We start from the raw sequence: 19,454 nt of genomic DNA, 5'->3' as shown, positions 1-19,454 counted from the left end.
AAGCCTCTTACTCACACCAAACTTGCAGAAGATAACTTTTGCCTGGGGAAGATGGGGGAGGACAATCTTCACATTGGGAGCAGAAGGTTGGGGTCCACCTCCAGGTGGTGCAGGGACTGTGCTCCACTCATCAGAACATGTTCTCAATAAAGCGCAGTGAAACTCCACTTATGGACCCATTTGAGGGTCTACAATGGAACTCAGTATTGAGAGCACTGTTTACGAGTGACACTCCTAGCCTGCAGGAGGTAAAGCTGAAAGTGGACTTTGCTTCGTTTCTCTGCAAAAGTCAGCAAAGCGGGAGAAGAAGGCTTCGACAATAAGGGAAAGTCGAACCTTTAATTTAGCTCTTTAGACTCACTCCGCACCCTGATCTCTGTCCCAGAAGGCTGGACCACATGGACTGCATCTGTGAGTCCTGCCATTTCTGAGTCTTGGCTGGTGAGGGAGGACAGAGAGTAGCTGGGGGTATTTATTTCCTTGGCCCCGTGCCTGCAGCTTCACGGCCGGTTAGTAGGTGTCCAAAGGCCACAGCTCTTATTCAGGCAACTGTCTCTCCACAGAATGTTCTCTTTCTTCACATTCCTGCTAACTGCTCCCTGTCACCTCCCTGGATGCCCAGGGGTGGTAATGGTGGCCTGTGGTTCTAGCCCAGGCACACTGCACCTACCCTGTTGTCCCATACCCTGCCCCCATCTCTACAAACAGCCTTTTTATTAAACTCACCTCAAATAACCCGATTTGGGCATGCTGGGTATTTCCTGCTAGCATCTTAACTGATAAAGAGGAGCTTGTCATGTCCAGTATTTTCTAGCAAGTTCCTGGTTCTCTTCGTGGCGGTTATATATTACTTTCCTGGGGCTGCTGTGAGAAAGTACCACAGACTGGGCAGCTTAAACAATATAAACTAATTTTCCCACAATTATGGAGCCTGGAAGTTGGAAATGAAGGTGTTGGCAGGGCCCATCTGAGGGCCATGAGGGAAGGGCCTATTCCAGGCCTTTCTCCTTGGCTTGTGGGTGGCCATCTTCTCCCTGTGTCTTCATATCATCTTCCCTCTGTATGCATCTTTGTCCAAATTTCCTCTTATAAGGACACCAAGATCAGAGCCCACTCTAATGAACTCATTTTAATTTAATTGCCTCTTTAAGACACTATCTCCAAACATAGTTATGTGCTGGAGGTTGGGACTCCAACGTATGAGTTTTTTGAAAGACACATTTCAGCCCAGAACCTAGTGGTTGAGAAATGAGACTGTGATTATCGGGCAGGGGTAAGACTTGTTGAAGGTAGTGAAGACACAGCAGCATTCAAGAGGGACGCAGTCCCTGCTTTCCGGGGGCTGCCATTCCGGTCGGGTGGGGTGGGGTGGGGTGGGGTGGGGGAGCAAGAGAGCACGAGAACACATACAGATCAATAAACAGAATTACTCCAACAGTGACGAATGCTGGAAACACAAACATGGTATAGGGCAGAATGACTGAGCCAAGATGGCCTCACTGATGAGGAGATTTGAAAGCTGATACCTGGGTGAGACAGAGGAATTGCCAGTTGATTACTCTGTCGGGGGCAAAGCATTCTTGGCAGAGGAAAGGTGGGCAAACAATAAGCAATCAGGTGTTTTCATCCAGAGAGCAACTTTTGCTGATAGAGAGAGAGAGAGAGAAAGAGAGAGAGAGAGAGAGAGAGAGAGAGAGAGAGAGAGAGAATTTGAGGGGACATGCTTGTTTTCATTGGAGTGAAATTTTAAAAACCAGATAAAACAAGCCTCATTCGGGTGGTGGGCCATTTTCCAGGACAGCCTGTCGCACCATCCCTGTACCTGGACTTTATTCCTCCGCACCTCTGTTAGCCTGCCCAGGAACAAAGTTCGGCCCAGCTGCATCTTGTTTTAACCACCGTCAGGCGGTGCAGGACATGGACGTGCTGCCTGTGTGTGCCGAGATGACTGGGCAATCCCACCAAGCCAATCCTGATTTCCCCTGAGGTCTGTCACGCGCCACGGAAGATTACTGTGCTGCAGCTGGGTGCATATTAAAATATTAATCTACATCTTAAATGTTTCCATTGTGTCCATGGGGATCTCCACTCCATATGTTCGTGAGAGCCCGGGGGCCGGCAGTGTGTTTGATTTTTGAGTATTTAAAATGAAGGCTAAAGGTGACTTGCAATAAAGCAGTGCAAGTAATAGCACAGTGACTAAGATGCGCTCTTAGTAAATAAATGCTGACATTCTCGGCTATCCTCACCACGAAGAGCATCAGAGGCTGTCAGGTTGAGGCAGACCCTAGAGATCATCTCCTCTAACTGGTTCAGACTCGCTCAGTTTAAATGCTCCCCTTCCCTCCTCCATTTCTCTCCTTTCTTCCTCTCCCCCTCCCCCAAGTATGTTAAGCTGACCACCTATATTAGTCTCCTAGGGCTGCTATAATAAAGGGCCACAAACTCAATGGTATGAAACAACACAAATTTATTATCTTATAGTTATGGAGATGGGAAGTCCAAAATTGTTCTCACTAGGCTAAAATCAAGGCGTCAACAGGCTTTGTTCCTTCTGGAGGCTCTGGGGAAGAATACATTACTTTCTCTTTTTCCAACATCTAGAGGCTGCCTGCATTCTTTAACCCATGGTCCCTACTTTTATCTTTAAGGCCAGTGATGGGCAACCAAGTCTTTCTCATGCTGCATCTCATGCTGATCCTGACTCTCTTTGCCTCCCTCTTCAATTATAAGGACTCTGTGATTCCATGGGGCCTACCCAGATAATCCAAAGGAAACTCTCCATCTCAAAATCCTTAGTTTAATCATATCTGCGAAGTTCCTTTTGCCATGTCAGGTAACATGTTCACAGGTTCTGGGCATCAGGATGTGGAAGGGGCCCATTATTCTACCTGTCATACCACCGCTCATGCAGTTCAATTTCTCCAAGTTATGTGCTGTCCAAGCCCTGGCGTTCCTTATTCGTAGTGCCTATTGACATTGTAGTTCACTGCTTAGTTGTGAAATTATTACATGGCATTTATACACATGTATTTAATGTCTGTTCCCCTAACCAGACTGAAAGATCTCCAAAGGAGGAAGCTACAGATGTTTTGACGATCACTATCGTTTTTTCAGAGCTTCCCAGCAGCCAAAGCAAGAAAGTTGTATGTCGAAAAGGGAGAAAGAAGAGAAAATTTAACAATGGCTCACATTTAATGATCACTCACCTCTGTGCCAGCAATGTTTCAAGTGCTTTTAACCTCTTTAATGCAGACATTGTGAAGGAGGGACTGTCATCTACTATAAGCAAGTGGCGTAACTGATTCAAAATCCATGATCTTAACCATTATGTCATATGAACGAATAGTCTCCAACAGTATCTCATGTTCGAGAAGAGAAGTCTGAAATGAAGGAAGGAGAGACAAGTTGTACAGATATGCCAGGCAAGACTCCCCAGAGGATGTAATAAATGCAAGGCAGAGAGGGGTGTGCCAGGCTGCGGGGGATGGAGGGCTGTGGGGATAAGTGGAGCAGGGTGTTCTAAGCAGGGGAGGCCGTGTGAACAAAGTCCTAGGCAGGAAATCGGCTTGGTGTTTTCTGGAAATTGAAGCTAATACAGTACTTCTGGCGCTTAGGTGGTGAGAGGCAGGGCACAGATCAAGAGATGGGGCTGAAGGGGGAGGTGGGAGTGCCATTTTCAGAATGCTGTCAGCTGCACTTGGCCTCCAGACAGTATCCTAAGGAAAACGAGAAGCTGTAGAAGGCTTTCAGTACTAAGGTTTTAACAAAATCAGTTTACTCACCATCTGGAGGAAGGATTGTGGGGTTGGGATGGTGAAGGCAAAGAGGAAGATGGAGAGAAAACAGGAAACCTGGCACTGGATCCCAGGGGTTTCCAGTCCAGGACACTCTCAGCTGTGTATCTGGACCCTCCCAAAGACCTCACCACCACTCACAAAGAGGCAGGGAATAGTAACCCCTCTGCTATTTGGATTGAATACGTTTGAAGTCCAATCTCTGCTTCAAAACCAGACAAAGAGACTAGACATGAGCCAGAGGAAAATTCACTTAATTCTTAACTCATAGCCCCTTTCTTCAAGAAGGTTGCATTGCTCGACCCATTTAGAAATTATTTCTCCCTCCTGTAAACAATTCTCACTATTGTTTCTACAACTTACATTCTTTTGATCAACACATACTTGTTGAACACCTACTGTGTGCCAAGCACTGTGTTAAGCACCATGTTAGATACAGAAATGAACAATCCTGACTTGTTCTTTCTTTGTGTAAATAATATTGTCTAGTGGGAAAATAAGACATCAAATAAATAAATGCATATATTGTAACATGTGGCAAGCCCCATGAAGAACTTGAGGGTGCCTGGACAAGATGTGAGGGGGAACCTGACTGTGGCAGATTGCATCATCGGTTCAAGTTCCTTACCTTTCTTTGTAGTTTCAACCTTGTCACATGACTTTGAAGTTGCTTGTATAGCATCAGAGTGTATTTTCACATCCCACTGACTTTTGGCTCAGCTGTATGACTTGCTTTGGCCAATAAGATAAAGTGAAGGTGACAGTGAGCCAATTCCAGTGCAGGCCTTGACAGGTCTCGATGCGTTTCCACTTGCCCTTTTGTGCCCCTGCCATCACCTTGAGAATATGCCTCAACTAGCTCACTGAGCCCATGAGGAGGCTGAGAGACACATGGAGCAGACTTACCTCAGATGAGCCACTCTAGTTGAGTAGAGCCTAAGTTATCCAAGCCCTGAGCTCTAAATATGAGTGGGAGAGCCCAGCTGGTATCAGCAGAGCTGCCCAGCCAATCCACGTCAGCTGACCTCTAGCTAACTTGCGCACTTGTGAGTTCAATAGATGCTTATTGATGTAAGTTGCTAAGGTGGTTGTGGCTATTTGTTATGCAGAATGATGGTTTATGGTTAACTGATACACTGACTCAGTCTGGGCAGACTATGGCAGTATTCCTTAAAGAAGTGGAATGTCAGAGAAAGCTAAGTTAAGTGGGTGAATGGGAGGGGGTGGGGAGAGGAGCTCCGCCGGCTGAGGGATGATGAGCAAAGGTCCTGAGTCGGGAAGGATATAAACATTCGAGGAACTGAAAGACACCAGGATTTTCTAGGGAAGCAAAGGTGACTAGGTGTGGACGAGTGCTGGTGGGGAAATGGATACCTGTATGTTTCCCTGCTCTGGCATGGCACTAAGCAAAATTAACATGCTGTGGTACTGCACATTTTTGTGCTGTTTCAGCTATAATTCCCCTGGGGAGAGGGTCCATGACCTATTTGTTTTGTCTCCTCTTATTCTGCCAGAGCTATATCCCACACCACAGTAAACGCCCAACATCTCAGGTGAATGAAGGAGTTCAGCTAACGAGAGAGGTGCTGAAAGAACAGCTCCCCAGCGTCTCCTGAGCTTTGGACGACTACAGTTTTTCTTTTTCTTGCTAATTAGTTCATTTATAACACTGTCATTTGAAATGGGAAGACTTTCCCTGTTACCTATCACTCTCTATTTTCATATTGAGCTTTTTGTTCCCACATGGCATTTATTACTACCTGATGTTATAGTTATAGAAATATTGTTTTAATATCTGTCTCTTCCACTAGGGATTTTGTCTTGTTCATGACTCTATTCTCAGTGCCTAGAACTGTGCCTGACACAGATGTAGATGCACAAAAAATATTTGTTGACCGAATGTATGATCAGATGCTGAAATAGTTAATGCTGAAGAATCCTCAAAAGGTACAACCCTGAAGTTAGTGTATTAATTATCTGTTCGTTCAGTAAGAAAGTGAAACAAAGCTTTCTTATGTGAGATGGGGAGAATCCATGGGCAGAGCAAAGTGAGTAGTTATCTATGAGTCTTAGGACTCTTCCTGGGATTGGTGGGGCCTTAGGATTTCAGCATATGTCCCTGTAGTTAAGGGGTTATAGTATAGTATTATATCAGTTATCTGTTGCTGTGTAATAAATCAAAACTTGATGGCTTAAACAACCACCATTGACTTTGCTCACAAACCTGTAGGACAGAAATGTGGGATAAGTTCAGCTGGGTGGGTCTGCTGATCTCACCTGAATTTAATTATGTGGCTGCTATCATCTGGCAATTTGACTACAGCTGAAAGAGCCAATGCTGGTGGTGATGAATGTTAAGTGGGTCATTCTCTTCTCAGTATCTCTCATCCTCAAGGATGATGGCAGCCTCAGGGCAACATTTAGGGGACCATACTGCTTTGCCTGAGACTATCTGGGTTTTAACAATGAAAAGTCCCATGTTATAAAAAACTTCTCTGGAAAATTTGAAATGGTTGCTCACCCCAGCAGCAAGAAAGAAAGAGAGTGGAAGTTACGAGGCCTCTGAGGTCTAGGCTTACAACCTCGATAGTGAGACTTCTATTGCAGTTTATTTGTCAAGGCATGTCACAAGGCCAGCCCAGATTCAAGCGTCTAGAGAAATAAACTCTATATCTCAATGGAAAATACAGCAAATATATATATTTCAAAGAGGAATGTGTATAGAGATGGAAGGATTTTTGCAATCTACTACAAATATTGTGGAAAGGAAGACCACAGACTTATAAGTCAAAGTAAGGCTTTACTTTGTTTATCGAAAAATATGTACAAAGGAAGGAAATATTGGGAGAGCCATCACTAGCCAAATGTTGAGTGACAACTACACTTTGATGTCTTACCACATCAAAATTTTAGGCTTTCTCTTATACATAAGCACAGCCTGAGACACCACTCCTATTGAACAATGCCTGGTGGTCGGCAGCTTTGGAGGGATGGTAAAATATTCAGGCAAAGAAGAGAAGACTTCTTGGTAATTAAGAAAGGGGAGGACGAATCTTGTAATCACATGCTAACAATATCAAAAAGGCTATTTCCACGGTAGTACCGATAACCTCTTTGTCCAATAAAATATTTGGGATAATAAAACACTTATGTAATGCTTACTAAGTGCCAGACGCTGTTATAGTGTAGGTGATTTACATCAATTACTAGCACATTTAAAACTCACATTTACAAATGAGGAAACTCAAGGTCACCAAGGTAATAAGCAGTGGAGTTGGGATTTGCTCTTAAACTGCCTTTCCAAGAGCTACCATTTTGTTTCTAACTAGCAGCATGGAACAGTAATCTAAAAGTCTATCTGTTATAGACATTGCTCTTCCTTACTAGGGTTTGAGAAGGAGTTTGGTCCTGGACTGGAAGTCCTAGGCTTGGGTTCCCACGTGGGTGGGAATAGAGGCACTTCTTGCGCAGGCGCGGTGGTCTCGTACGTATTAAAGAGCCCAGGTCTGCACCAGCTTAGAGTAGTCCCAGAGCCTGCCAGTTCCAGGGTCAGGCCTCCGTCTTGCACCCGCGGTCATGGTCACCAAGATGGGCAAGGGAAGATGGATATTGCAATGGTCTGCGGGCGGGCTGGGGAGAACAGGAGTGGAGGGACTCAGAGCAGGCCTAGAAAACGCGAAACCCGGAAGGGCCCTCAGGGTAGGAATGGGTGAGCTCTGAACCCCCAAGGTGGTTCTTTAGAACTCAGAAGTCATGGAATGGACCAGACCGCAGAACTATCTCAGTGCGTGCGCACACTTTACAGCTAGGCAAACTGAGCACTGCCCTCTCTGAGAGCCCTGGAGAGACCTTAGCTTTTATTTTTCTCTGAGCCTGGATTCTTCATCTGTGAAACGGGACAAACCATTCCTGACTGGCCTCATTCCATTCAGTGAATACTAATTATTCTCTTACCAGGTACTATGCTAAGTGCTACCGAGTCACAAGGTTATTGGGGGGAAAGCAAATGAGATGGAGACAGCGAAAGCCCTTGGCATGCTTTTAAGCGTGTTATCAATATGAGCTCTTAGAAATGCACATTTATGGCTGTAGCATTTTTATTAAGAAAGAGGTCAAGCCTTGCTGTTTCCAGGCCTCAGGTCACCTCACTCTCCCTGGCCAGATTTCTTGCAAATGGATCCAATTAGTCACTGGGGGAGTTGAGAATAAGATTGGCTCGGTGCAAAGAGATGACGATGATATTATTCTTGCTATGCAGTATGTCTTCACTAGCCTTCAAAGGGATTAAAGTGGGTCGCTAATTTGTAACTGCTTTGAGTGTAGTTCTCTGGCATGTTCGGGATATACTGCAATCTAATTAATTTGAGAGGTTGAAAATTGTGGATGTTGAAATGGAACATTTGACTCCTGCTTCCCTTCCTTCCTCCTGTGGTTGATAAAAACCTAGTAATAGGAAGAACACCCTTGGCATTCTCATTGCTTCCTCTTTTCATTTACAAGGCTCGGTATTCCAGTAGCTTAAAACACATTTGGACAAGGCATTGTGCCAAGCCCTCAAGGCATGAGAAAATGACTGTGATATGGTCTCTGTTCTCAAGGAACTTGCAGTTTTGAGGGGAAAGAATGTATTGGGGGGATCTCATACAAGGAGAGTTAAATTAGGACTAATCGGGGATTTCACAAATGATCTTTATTATTTTATTAAAGCCATTGGTTGTTTTATTTTACTCGTGATTGGCACGTTTTTCGGTGAATGTTGTTTAGAGCCAAAAGTTACATGCTTTCCCAGCTCTTTATCTGTCATGAAAAAGATTTAAGTGCTTTACCTGTTCCCAATAATGGATAGTGGAACTATCCATTATCACAGACATGCCCCTGACCCTGGGAACAGATTCTCAAAGGACCCGTGAGAAGCACATAACTGCAGAATTGCCGAGGCTTAATTTTATTTCTCTTGTTAGTGTTGCGGCTTTGGGGTTTGCCGCCCTGTCTCATGAACGTGCATTCCTGACTCTTAAGCTCTTTTACCCTTATTTCAAGATACGGCTAGCCTACCACACTTGCCCAACTGTCTGTATCATATTGATCTTCCCTTTCTTTAAACTGTAGCATTTCACAGTCCACTGCTTTTACCTCGACACTTAATCAGAGACAACTTTGTGTCGTTAGTTAACTGTCATTATAAATTGTGTGTTGTTGAGTGGGGATTTGGGGACAATGTACTGTAGATGAAAAAAGTAAAGGTTTGGGAGAAAAATAAATGTGGATTTGAAGTCTGGTCCCACTGCTTAGTGGCTGTGTGATTGAAATTTTGTGAACCTCAAGTTCTTCAGCTATCACCTGTAAAAGCTAGCTTCCACAGGATTGTTACTCATAGGCATGTAGTGGGAATTAAATAAGATAATTAAGGAAGATGGAAAACACCTTACTTTTCTTCCCTTCTCTCAGCCCTATACAGCATTTGTGTCTACAGGCTCTATTTAAGACTAGTTAAATAAGTGAGGGCCTGTCACATACAGTTAAATTGAGTGTAGACTAAAGGTTTTTCCTTTCACCCAGAATCATAAAATTTTGGAACAGATGTCTCATTTTCAGCCCACTGTTCTTTCTGTCTACTATTTAGTGTCATCCACAATGAGTATTTTTTTAATATATTGTAGTCCAAAGCACTGTCTCTTCAAAGAAATAGGTGAGGCAGAATTCCAGTTCTCAAGAAGTTTCAGTTTATCTGAAATGCTAGGCACATCTATCTCTTATTGGTCCAGGTCGTCTTTTAGCTTTACACTCTTGGGCGAACTCATACACTTCTATTGCTTTAAGAACCCACTACATGTCAGAAACTCCCAAGGTTTTATCTCAAGTCTAGACTTTTAAACTTCAAACACGCACATCTACTTAACAGATGCATTTACTCCGTAACAACTTCAAGTTAAATTTATTTGAAACGAGCCTCCTCCGAGGTTTCCCATCTTTACGGAGTGGCTAAAGCCAGGCACTCAGGAGTCATCCTGGGGGTCTCCTATCCCTCATATCTCCCCGCCCACATCCAACAAATCACCGAATCATATAGCTTCTACCTTCGCAATATAACTGGGATCCACTTACTTTTGTCCATCCCTGTTCATGTTGCCAAAGTTCAAGCTGCCACCATCCGTCCCCTGTAACAGCTGTTTCTCAATTCTCTCCTCTAATCCACTTTTCTATATGGCAACAAGAGTGATCTTTTAAAGTGCAGAGATGATCAGGCTACTTCTCTGCTGAAAATCTCCCAATGCCTTTGCCGGTGGATTAAGATTTAGAGCCATTCTAAATGTCAAGCCCTCTGATGGTCCTCAGAAGTTGCCCCCGCTGACCTCTCTAACTCCAGTGTCTGCCACTCCCGCTCAGTTGTCTCCTTCCAAGCCACACTGATCTTCTCTTTATGCATCGATGGTCGCTTTTCCAGGGAAGTCTTCCCTGGCCCCCTCTATTTAGATTGGTTCTCTTATTATGCCTTCTTATGACACTCTGATCTTTTTTTGGTAATACTTATCTCAGTTGTAATTATATAGTACTCTTTGCATAAATATTTGGTCAGCGATTTGCCCATTAGTCTTCAAGCTCTTTGAGAACAGATAGCATGTCTCCTCAGCACCCAGCACTGTGCCTAACATACATAGATGCCCATTAAAAAATGATTGAAAGAATGAGAGCAGTAGAACCACTTATGTCAAGTACCAAAGAGAAGCTCAAAATAGTGGATGTGATGAGACTTCAGAGAAAGGAGAGATCTCTAGGGCCTTGAGGGGTGAGACTTGAGTTATTTCTTAGAGAAAAACAAGACTTTCCAAAGGCGGCTATAGGTGCTTAATATTTAGGGGATAAAGAGTGTCCCAGTTTGACCGAAGAAAAGTTTCATAGAAGGTAGCCACTCAAAATAAAGGCGAGGAAGTAAGTTGAGGCTACTTTGTGGATGGACTCAGGTGTCAGGCTATGGGATTTAAACTTCATTCTAAAGACAATAGGAAGCCATTGGCATTTTTCGAGCATAAGCGGTAACATTTGCAAGTCAGTGGCATGAGAAATATATCTCTTGTTACTCTTAGCAGCCAGCAAGAGAAACCTATCCCAAATAGGCTTAAGCAAAAGGGCATTTATTAGCTAACACAATTGGAAAGTCCAGGGTTAGACCTTACTTTAAGCATAGCTTGATCCAACAGCTCTAAAGATGAAACAATTTCTTCCTGAATCTCTGCTCTGCATCCTTTGAGTAGACACTTTTCTCTGGCAGGCTTCTCCTCATGGTGATAGGATGGTTGCAGCAGTTCCAAGATCACATCTTACAATGCCGAAGTCTAGGAAAAAGAGGTCATCAACTTCCCCCAGTGACTCCAATAACAATCTTGTCGTTGAGTCCAGATGGTTGGGACAGCCGAGTTTGGTTTATGTGTACCTCTCAAGACCAGTATTTGTTACCAGAGGACCGCAGTGTGCCAAGTGGCACAAAATGTAGAGAACAAAATGAAAACAGGATTGCTCCTGGAAGCAGGGTACTCGGAGGCTGGGCTCCATACAAACACATATCCATAACAGGAAGGAAGGTTAGCCCGGCAGTAAAGAGAAGAGACTGAGGCAGAGAGAAACCACTGCTGGGGTTGCTCATTCTTCTGTTTCTTGCAGTGACCCCAGAGCATCGATCTCTGCCAATCCGTTCTTTGCTACCGTCCAAGCACCGTTTCGCATGTTCTGCTTGACACAGGTCCCCACAGATCTGCTTAATTGTCTCCATGGAGGTGAATCAGAAGGAAAAGGAAGAATTAGGATGCATACGAGGTGACTTGGAGGCCATGCATTTTTCATCGTCCATAAATTGGGCACATTCTGCCATTTAAGAAGAAGACCCTTATTATTTTCTTTTAGAAGCTATTATAATAGTGTGTATGGGAGGCAGAGGCTGCTAACTTGGCAAGATTATTCAATCTTTCTAGGTTTATGATAATATAATTCTTTCTGTATTTGTTGTTATTAAAAAATGGGTTAAAAAAAAGACCAGATTCTTTTTTAGTTTTCTTGTTGATTTTATTTGCACACATAATATCACAACAGTAATAAAGGAAGGAAAAAAGGGAAGAAATAATAGGCTACTGTAAATGTCATCTTAAAGAGACAGACAGCCCTTGGCAGATGTGTGAATATTATCATTAATTTCTCTTATATCCTCTAAATATAGACTTGTCAAAAAAAAGCACTTTATTCTGTAATAGCACCAATAGGTACATTAATACAAAGTGCAATATAGCTATGTTGAATATTTTAATAAATATTGACTAGAAAAACTATAGTCCTATTCATCCAATTTAAGATTGAAGAGCTTGAGGAAAATGGGCCTAAAGAAAGGAATCTGTATATTGTTTGTTTATCTTTTGCCTGTAGTCATTTCTTCTACTGCTTTGTCCTATGTGTGAAGGAAATGCCGCTTCTAAACCATTTTCTATCTTCTAGTTTAATCTCCCAAGAGGTGGCTGGGTCATGGAGTTCTCAACTTTCTGAAAACTCCATAGAACCAAGAGGGCATTAAATGCATATTTGTGAACAAGGGTAAGGAATCATTTTGTTGTGGCCTTGGCTGAGTGGGGACTGGCTGGTGTGGGACTATCTTGTGGGAAAAAAAAATGCCATCTGATGGGTTGACTTGCTTTGATACAGGTTTTTTTTTTTTCCTTCCAGTGGTTTAAAATCCTTTTAACAATTCATGATTCATCCATTAAGTCAATATGATCGAGACAAACGGTGAAGTCTACCCCTTTAAGACCGTAATTGAAAGATCATAGCTTTTCCAAATGTGTGGGGAAGACTAGTATTTGCGAAGCCTCTGGACATCAGTAACATCTGACAGGTGTGTAGGTGGTAAATTGAATAAATAGGGTCTGTCATGTGTTGGAAAGTGGTTTCTGTAAATAGGAAATTAATGTTGCCCATAATGAGTCAGATTCGAAATAATGGTGTTCAAAACTATTGACTCCCACTCAGGTATTTTAAGGACTAAGTCAGCTATTCTTAACCTTCTTCAAAATGCAAGGCACTAGAATATGACAGGTGGTGACCCTGAAGCATTATCTGTTCCCTTTGGGTTCATTTGCATAATACTCACTCGAACCAGTACAGTCAACATGTATCAGCTCATGCCTTTCAAAATTAATGGAGCCATTTCACGAATGCTTCTGTAGAATCAGCTTTTTCCTGTCTGACACAGAGCCGCCAGCCATCCTGTTCTTTCTCCTTCCCAGTTCCCGTCGAGATACTTCTCTGTCTTTCCTCTCTAGCTAGGTAGAGGGAAACGCCATGCTTGCCGCCCCCATCCTCCTGGCCTCCCCAGTGCTACTTCAGCATCTTGTCCACCGAACTGGGGGCTCCTTCCAGTGAACCACGTTCTTCCTGCCTTTCAGAGCCTTCTGCCTTCCTGCTTTTTTTTCAGGAACACTGAAAATCATCACTAGCACATGGATGCTTTAAGGTACTCTTTTTATGATGATCTTTAAAAAAATTAAACAATTAACCTCATAATAATGATTAAAATTGACTGTACAGTGCAAGCATCTGACTCATGGGACCAGCAGTCCAAACCTTACTTTTCATTTAAATCAGGGCAGCTTTCTACTCCTGGGGGTGCTTTGCCGACAGTGATTTTTACCGCTCTCAATGCTCCCTCTTAATCACACTGCGTTTACACCTGTCGTTGCTTCTTGGGGGTGTAGGGCTCTGTCTGCAGCCCTCTCCCAGCCTCCTCCATGCCTCTCGGCCTCTTCCTGCCTCCCAGCAAGCACCGTGCAAGTCAGCCCTGCTCTGGGTTGGATGCGGGGAATTCTTCCCCACAATGCTCTCTTTGTCAGCCCTGAGCATTTAAAGGGAAAATGTGGTTGGCAGGAGCAGATGTGCCGCTGCACACCCAGCCTTGCTCATCCTCATTAGCTGTCTCTTCAAGGCAAATCACCAGGGGAGTACAAGTTCTAGTCCTGCTGCAAATGCTAAAAGCCGGATGTTCACTGACTTAACTCTTAAGCAGCAGCTGGTTCTTCCTTCTCTCCTCCTGTGCATCTCTTGAACCCAGTTTGAGAAAATCGATTCCTTTGGTGCCTTGGCTAGGAATGTTCTACGTGTATTGAGATACAGCCACTTATCAAATGCCTATTATGCAGAAGACACATTCTGTCTACTGTATCTTTTCATCATGATATCAGCTCTGGGTTTGAATGCTGGCGCTGCCAGTCACCACTGTGTGACCTAAAAAAGTACCTCACATGACCTCTCTGAGTTTTATTTCCCCATCTGTATAATGAAGCTAATAATCCCCCCTCCATAGGATTATTGTGAGATTTGAGCATAATAATGCGTAAAGCCCTTATCACACAGTACCTTGGCACATAATAAGTGCGTTAAAAAAGGGTAGCTGTTATCACGCAGTCTGAACTGAGCCAAGTTACTTGACTTATTTGAGGTTATACACCTAGTAAGTGGTGGAGCTGAGCTGTGAATGCAAATCTTTTGCGTCTATTTCATTTTCTTCCTCTCCTCCTTTATTAGAAAAAAATGCTGTGTTAGCCCCAGAGCGCTGTGAAAAAGAAGCTGGAGCGCCTGGGTAGTTCGGCAGGGAGTCGTGCAATTAAAATCCAAGGCTAATAACAAAAAAAATTATAATTTGATAGCTAATATCGATGAATATGCAGTAGGCATGTGCTAGGTCATTGGAAGCATTCTCTAATCTCTTTTACCGTGTTCTCCAAAATTCAGTCATTTATGCTCTATCTTCACAATTTTTGCCATTTCTGTATACAACCTATATTATTATTCTACTTAATTTCCTTTATTCTACTTGATTTATTACTTAAATATATTTTTAAAAGAAAGTTGTTATTACCACTGTAAGTAGAAAGCCAGGATCATTGACCATAAATAGAAGATGACCAGGAAGATAAATACAATTAAAGCAAAGCAGTATTGTCAAGCTCCGGCTAGATAATGCTCTGGACCCGAGGCCTGTTCTCTGCTAAAAAGGGAGATTAGTGAATGTTAGAGAGACATAGAGACAAACCACAACCGGCAGGTGTTTTCTGTGGCCTTAACTGGAACAAGCCGAAGGCAAGTAGGGAAAAATAATATTCTGTCTTGCGATTTCAGGTTCTTTAATGCCCTGTTGGTATCCAACCTAATAATTTCAGGCATCTGCATTTCATGCTGAGGAACACTGCCATGTGACAAGTTTGGGGGGCATTTTACCCCATTGTACAGATGATGACTGGAGCTCAGAGAGCTCACATTATTTACCCAAGATCAGACATCTAAAAAATGATAAAAGATAGTTTTAGGACCTAGATCCTTCTCAAGGAGAGAAATGTGTCTAACTTCAACAGGCCTGGGGCCCACCCAGGCACGCCAGAGTGTTCGCTTCGCTTTCCTGTTACAAGTTCACGGCCATCAAGCTCTTCGAGGCTCTGAGATCCTCAGGAGCCTGAGAAACCCTGATACCCTTGGGGAGGAGGGTGGCCCCCGTGCTGGGCGCTGGGATTGGGCGGGGGCGGGGTCTTGCAGTTGGCAGTCACGTACCCACTGTGGCTTCCCCCGTTTGACACTGAGCTCTAGCAGCGTGTGCTGCTGCCTCCCTGCTGGAAGTGCTACCAGCTGGGTTTGTCATGGGGAGTGAGGTGGTCGGGACCTGGGGCTGTCCTAGGCATGCTGACGTCATTGACTGGAGTGCCATTCTGCCCTCCTGTGGAACATCTACAGGCACTGGAGTGGTGGAAAGAGGACAAGCCTGAGTTCATATCCCATTAGTCCATTAAATTACTTAGCACAGTAAACCTGGGAAAATATTTACCTTTTTGCGCCTCAGTTTCTGATCTAAGAAATAGGGATAATCCCCATAACCCCTCTCGGTGTCATTTGGAAGACTAAATGAGCTAAAGCTTGAGTATCTAGTGACATTCTGCCTGCTCATCAATGACAGTTTTCTCTTTTCCTTCCTCCCCACGGTTTGACACACATGTGCTACCTTAAATCCTAACCCTACTGAGCACTGATATGATCTTAAGAACATGTGTTGAGACCAGTGTGTACTTTGGCTAGGTGGCGGGAACATAATATCTTTCACATATTAGGAGTGTCTTCTTCGTTTATAGTTGCTCATATTCTCCAACAAATTGCGGTTCGTGGGCTGGTGAGGTTTTTGTTTTCCTTTTCTTTAAGAAACCTTTGGGCTTTCTTCCTGTTGCCGTTCCAACAAGAGAAAATGTAAGGGCATCTGACATTTGCTGAGGCCGCTGTTCTGTCCTGTATGACATTTTCTGTCTCCTTTGGGCTATGTGTGTCAGACCGGCTTTCCTGTGTTTTGGGATTTTGGAGTAGGTTGACTCTGGGGATTGCCGGTGTCCCCACCTCCATCCCGTTCTGTGTCCTGCCCGACAATGTAGGAAGGGACAGTGACAGAGAGGAAGTAATAGCTTTTCATGACGCAAACCTCAATCGTGTAGCCCAAGCCTGGTGTTTTCCTGACTGGCCGGTTGTGAGTCTGTTCTGTGTGAATCTACAGCAGTCCCTTTTGGCTTCGCCTTCACCTTGCGCCTTCTCTATGGAGTGTTAGGTTCCTACGAAACTGGGGAGGAAACATTTATCTAGTAGCACGAATGTCTATACAATAGTTTAACTGCTTTTTCAATAATCCTGTGATAGGCCGCATCTTTTTTTTTTTTTTTTTTTTTTTTTTTTACAGACGAGACATGGAGACGCACTGATGTTCAGCCAGTTACTGAGTTCTAATCACATGCCATGTTGGGAAACCTCCCCTTCCCTTTAGCTTCTGTGGTGAATTGCTCAGGCGTCCCACCCCCATCGGGACCTCAGTTCTCATTCTTCTAGCTGCTGGGCGTGTCGGTGGCTGACAGCTCTCAGCTGGGTCCCCACCCCCCCTCCACTGGCCCGCCTGCGGGCCTCAGTGCGGCACAGCTCTGCGGGGCCGCTCAGCGGGATCGCTGAGGCTTTTATCCTGGCTGCACTGTAGTCCTCTTTCTCCTTCTGCCCATTCTTCCCGCTTTCATTCTGCCACAGGTGTGATCCAAACGCACGCTCCGAAAACCGTTCTTCTACAGCTCTCTGTCTCAGATCTATGTCTCAGGGAATCCAGCCTTTTGGTACATAAACCTGCATCCTGCGAACAGGAGACAGAGGAGGGCTTGGGAGCTACATGGCCTGGATTTGAATCCCACACTCCACCACTTACAGTGGTGTGATCTTCCAGACGGACCTTCTCAGAACCTCAGCTTTGTTATTTGTAATGCGAGCATAACGATAATTGTACCTATCCCATCAGCGGTGGTGAGCAAGATAAGTCATGCATTTAGGATGGAGCCTGGCTTGTAGTAACGGGCAGTAAGTGTTAGACATCGATGGCAGATGCTGCTGAAAACCCCTTCGTTTTCCCTGCTTCCAGCCCTTGAGTGCAGTGAATAGCCCTTGAAGTGGGCTGTGTGTATTTTTTAAGTGATGGAGTTTTTAAGGGGGACAGGAAGACCTTTCATTTGCAGGGATAACCAGAGCATTTCTCCCCTTTTGACTGCACCAAAAGTCAGTCTGTCAGAGGTTTTGAATCGTGTTGGTGATTTCGTTTGCAGCTTGTGCCCTTCGGTAAGGGCACCCGCCTGTCTTGTGATAAGTGCTATTGTCAAGGCTGATAATGCAGAGGAGGCAAGAGGAGGTGGAGAGAAAGGTAACTACCATTTGAAGTTCTACGACAAGAGACAATGTAAAGAGATTCTACGAAATTCCTGGAATAATGAGGACAATGAGCCATTATTCTCAGGGCTTCATTTTTAGACTGTTTTAATGAGCACCATAAATCTTGATTGTTTCCATATGAATTACAAGACTTCTAGGAATGCATAAAACTCATGAAAATTATATACGAGAAATTCAGATGCCCTGTGTTTTGGATTCAGTTGATCTACAGGTGAATCAATGGAAAAATATTTTCCGAATTCAGATATGCAGTTGGTTCTAGGAGAAGAGGAAGGGAGAGTCCTGAGAGAGGAAAAGAAAATGCAGAAAAGGATGAGGAGAGAAGCAAGAGAAGGGGACTCGCATCCATTAGTCATTACCACGTGCTTAGCACTTGACAAATGCTTTCTCACTGAGTATTCACAAAACTTCTGCAAGCAAAGAGTCTGTCAGCCCCATTTTACAGATAAGGAAACAGGGACTCAGAACAGATAAAAACCCTTCTCCGGTCACACTTAGGATGGTCTGACCCCAAAATTCCTTGTCCTGAGCACCCCACCCCACTGGAAGGGATAACTGGTAGGAATAGGGCATTCTGATGTCGTAACCTTAAGACATCTTTAGTCAACTTTAATTTTTGTCATCACCGTCCTGACACAGAGGGACAGTGACTAAACAAGATACTCCTAAGAAGGGACCTTGATTTGTTTATAACACAAATTGATGCAAGTTTTATGATGAATTCATACTTCCCGTCCCTCTAGTTCACCCCCCCCCATCACCACACACAGTCCACACACCCCTTAATTCAGAAAAGTCTTTCGGAGAGCTTCGTAGCATCTACGGTTCAATCCGTTGTAACCAAATGGACCGAACCTGCTTTCAGTCTACTTTTCAGGTGTAGAAAATTTCAGAGACAGAAAATTCCAGAGGTGGGGCAGGATTATAATATCTGGGCGCCAAGAAAGGGCTTTGTGCTGATGAACTAGTGAAATCCCTTCATCACACAAGCATGAAAAAGTCTCGTTTATAACGAAGGGCCATACCAAATGATCTCTTCCCTGACGCCCGTTTATGAACACACCAGAGACAGGAAAAGAAGGAGAAATCATGTCGAAGTAGAGAGTTTTAGAGAGAAATAAAGATGTTTATTTTCCTCTGTGCTTGATTGCCAAAAAAAGAAATAAAAAAAAACTTAGCAGTTGAAATTTGGTACTTGCGTCGAGGAATAAAATTCCCAAGATTTTGTGGTGGATGTCTGTGGTCTCTCTGTCCTGGCCGCTGTCCCGCGGTCTGTTTAGCTGAGGGAGATGGGAGTTCTCAGCACTGGCAGCTGAAAGTAGCATATGGCTGATAAACAACTGCCGCCACCTCAGAACAAACATCTCGATGTGAAGTGCTTTTAAAGTGGAGTGTGCGTGAGGGTCTGTGTTTGCCTCCTCGTGGCGTTGCAAGAAACGATGCTGGGTTTCCACAAATCTCAGATTTGAGAGATTCTTCTTGGTTGCCTAGAGTCCAAGGGTTTCATAAGGTCAAGAAAGTCACTCTAGAGAGCGTACGAGGACAGCCTGTGAGCCAAAAGCATCAATTTTGCTTTCTCCCTTGAGTCCTGCCTGTGAAATATTTTCCAGTTATTTGTGCTTCGCTGCCCAGACGTTCTAAGTGCGAGGCTGCACACCGCCTCAGAAATAAAATGCTCGCTGGACACTCTCTATACAGAAGTCCACTTGCAAGACCAAAGTTTGTGCCGCTGCCTCAGGTTAAAAGCCTATTTACATTTCTTGCAAGTGGTCCTGTCCAACCTGACCCTGCCTTCCCTTCCCAGTTCACACCCCTCTCACATTCTGATTTAAAGCACTTAATTAGGGTGCTAATTAGGACCTAATCTGGTTGCTAATGAAGTAGGTGACAGCT

Source organism: Rousettus aegyptiacus, unplaced genomic scaffold, assembly GCF_014176215.1.
Source record: "Rousettus aegyptiacus isolate mRouAeg1 unplaced genomic scaffold, mRouAeg1.p scaffold_m13_p_1, whole genome shotgun sequence".
NCBI classification, from domain to species: domain Eukaryota; kingdom Metazoa; phylum Chordata; class Mammalia; order Chiroptera; family Pteropodidae; genus Rousettus; species Rousettus aegyptiacus.
This window is presented reverse-complemented; position numbering follows the sequence as displayed.